This window comes from Corvus brachyrhynchos, unplaced genomic scaffold (genome assembly GCF_000691975.1).
Source record: "Corvus brachyrhynchos isolate BGI_N302 unplaced genomic scaffold, ASM69197v1 scaffold130, whole genome shotgun sequence".
Classification (NCBI taxonomy): Eukaryota; Metazoa; Chordata; class Aves; order Passeriformes; family Corvidae; genus Corvus; species Corvus brachyrhynchos.
Genome location: NW_008236193.1, coordinates 1,109,875 through 1,113,453, shown reverse-complemented (window position 1 = coordinate 1,113,453; position 3,579 = coordinate 1,109,875).

The window sequence follows — 3,579 nt, the reverse complement described above, 5'->3', positions numbered from 1 at the left end:
GCTGCTGCCTAATTATTTCTAGTTCATTAACAGCCTCAGGATTGCTGGCTGAGCCGTGCTCGTGATGCTGAGCCGTGCTCGTGATGTTCAGCCCCGCTGCTGCCGGGCTGACACGTTCCTCCGCGGGCCCGACGCGGAGCTCCGGGCACCTGCCCGAGTCCGGGGTGCTGTGTGATGGGTTTGGCTGTGTGATGACAGCGATCTCCGTGTCGTCAGACCTTTAAATGAGCATCATTAGATCTTCTGAGAACCAGCTAATTACAGTGGGAGCCGTGCTCGTTTCGCAGATGTCATCTGCCGCGCCGGGGATGTGGGTGTAGTGTGTAACTTTGGGTAAGGTGCCGAGGTTTAGGCTGAGGGAAGCTGTCCCCAGCCATCCTGCTGTGGTTCCTCAGTGCTGCAAGGAAATGCAGGGGCTGGCAGCCTGCAGCCTGACTTCCCAAGGCTGCTTGCCATGCTCCCACACACCCTTGGACCTCTTTTTGGGAATGTTCTCCCAGCACGAGGAGGGCTGGCTGGTGATGCTGAGGGAGTGAGAGAGAACCTCTTGCTGATCAGAGTCACAGAAGAGTTTGGGCTGGAAGGGACCTTAAAGCCCATCTTGTTCCACCCTTCTGCCCTGGGCAGAGACACCAATGAACAATTAAAATACCATTTGTCCTTCTCATTTCTCAGTCACCTTTCTGGTTTTTGGGGAGGGTAGAGGGTTGTTGCTCAGGACTAGGCAAAGTGTCTATGGAGACTGCTGCTCAGGAAAGGTTTAAGCAGGGAGCATGTATTTTTCTTCTTCCGTGAGCAAGTAAACCTGAGTTTATGAACCTGTAGGCTGTCTTACCTTACGCTGATAGTAAAAAAGATGAAACGGAGCCAGTAATCTCACCGATGCTTTGATTTCTCAAGTCAAGTTGCTTACTCCTCACTTGGGTAGCATCCAAATTGTGTCGCTTGGCCTCAGCTGCACTTGCAGCTGGAGCTCCCGGGGGGCTGGGGACAATGTGCACAACAGCAAATGAGTTTTTGCTGGAGAAGAGCAAACCCCGGGAGATGGAGGTGGCCTTTGGTGGGCTGTGGGAAGGCACAGTTGCACCTGCGCAGGGTGGGCTGTGCTGCGGGTCTGGGGTTGTCACTGTGCTCTGTGGTCTGAACTGGGTGACAAATCCCCATATCAGCCTGTGTGCCTTCGCTGCTGTGTGGAGGTGTTGAAGTGCCCGTGACCCACCTACACGGGTGCTTCGTGCTGCTCCCCTTGTGCTCACTGCTCTGCATGTGCTGCTGATGAAGGATCACCGGCGCAGCTGAAACCTGCTGCCTGGCTCCTGGCTGGAGAGGAGCCATCTGGGTGCTGTGCTCTGCCTGAACAACGTGGCAGGGTTAATCCAGACTGTGGGTCAGGCCAGCATAGACCCTCCCCAAGCCCTCAGTAATTATAGTAAAATTACCAGTTTGTCTGGTACAGGAATAAAACTGCATGGAGAAGGGCTGGAAGGCGGTGAGACCGTGGCAGTAGGTTGACTTAAGGTACAGAGTGTCTGAAGGGAACTTTTGGAGGGAGGAAACTTCACTTACTGCCAGCAGCAGGGCTGTTCATTCATGAACACACAGGCCCAATTAGTCCCTTCCTGAGACCTTGGCTTCAAAATTTAAAAAGTTTTGTGACCAACTAGTTGAAAAGGGAGTTTTAAGATCTAATGGGTGCAGATACTTGCTGTGCCTTCTCCCTGAATCTGTACCCTCATGCCCTGGGGAGGGACTGCAGGGAGTGTAAGGGGCTGCTCCAGGGTTCCGGTGAGCTCTGGGCAGGAGTAGAGTTGGTGTGGGGAGGTATGGTGCTAGGGGTGACAGGTGAGCACTGGTCTTGTTCAGGCTGGGGTGCCCTCATCCCAGGGATGGTTGGGTAAGCAAATGGCGCATCACCATTCCTCTAGCCAGGTGCAGTCTGGAGACACAGGATCTGGAAACCTTTTATCCAAGGATGGTCAAGTTATGGGAGAGCTGTTACTACAAAAGAACTGGCACTGTCCAACTGTTGGACAGCAGAACTGGCCTCCACCATCTCCCTTCTAAAGTGGGAATTCTCAGTCTAATGGGGAAGTAAAGTTGACATCGGATTTATTTCCATCGGTCAGGTCTCCTATTACACAGGTTGCAGTCTGCCAATCACTTATGGTCTAGAGCTGGAGCAGAAGCCTCCAATGTGTTCTTCAAGGTTGGATTCTAATGCTTTAGGGAGCTGAAATGATTTAACAAGGATTTACACTCTTGTTGGACAGCTGTCTCTCTGTACCTCAGGCTGAAGGAGCAAAATGAAGATCCCAGCCAGGTGTGCTGTGTGCTGGTGGCACCTGTGTGGCTGTCTCCGAAAAGCACTGGGAGGGCGTTGATTGCGACAGCCCAGGAACGGTATTGCAGCTCGTCCCTCTTAGCAGTGATAACTTTGAAGTGACTTTTGAAGGGTTGCTGAAAGCAATTTTTTCAGTGAGCAGATTAGAGATAAGAGAAGAATTCCACCCTGTGGGGCATAAGCAGTTCAATTCATACCAACGTGATGGAGAGGGGAAATTGAAGAGAGCTTATCAGCTTGAGGAAAAATCAAATGTAAACATCATCCCCAGCATGATTATGGTTCACAGCTTAGTTGGATGTCACATGCCTCTGTGCCGTGAAATGGTGCTGGCGAGGATGATTACAGAGGGAGTCAGCCAGGCAGGAACAGGCAGAAAAACACCCCGTGCCTTGAACTCTTAAAGACCCTGCAGTTACTTCACAGTCAATAAGTCACAGCTCAGCTGCAGGGAAGGAGGAAGGCAATGAAAATAGAATTCAGGCTGCTCTGGCAAATTAATTGTTCTTTAAGATATGAATCAGCTGGAAGCACACAGGGAAGCTGGGATGATGGAGCCTGCGAGCTGGGAAGGGCAGTGTGGACAGCAGGCAGATGTGGGCACTGCCCAAAGGATGCTGAGCCCGCCTGTGTTGGTGTCAGGGCAGGCTGGAGAACAAGTCCCCAAAACACACAGGACGGGGGATGATTAGTCTCGTTTTCATTAACCAGCATTTGGCATTGACCTGTATATAACAGCCCATTCCAGCACTGCTGGGGCTGAGGCTGGGAGAGCTGCCACTGCCTCATCCCGCTTGGGAGGTGCATGGGCCTCTCTGGAAGAGCTCCTCAGGGAATGACCTGAGTGGATTCAGTATGAACAGTGTATAATTTGGGAACTATTATTGAAGTGATTCACTGACATGACCATTATGGGCTCTTGCCAGATGCACAATCTTACAGCCCTGCCACTGCCTCATCCCGCTTGGGAGGTGCATGGGCCTCTCTGGAAGAGCTCCTCAGGGAATGACCTGAGTGGATTCAGTATGAACAGTGTATAATTTGGGAACTATTATTGAAGTGATTCACTGACATGACCATTATGGGCTCTTGCCAGATGCACAATCTTAATAAATATGGTTTTCCCATATCAGGTGGTTATAGCCTGAAAAGCAGCTGCAGGAATTACAGCACTCTCTTCCTTCATGGACACATCTTTCAGTTAGCACCAGTTGACTCCAGAAACACCCCTGCCATGG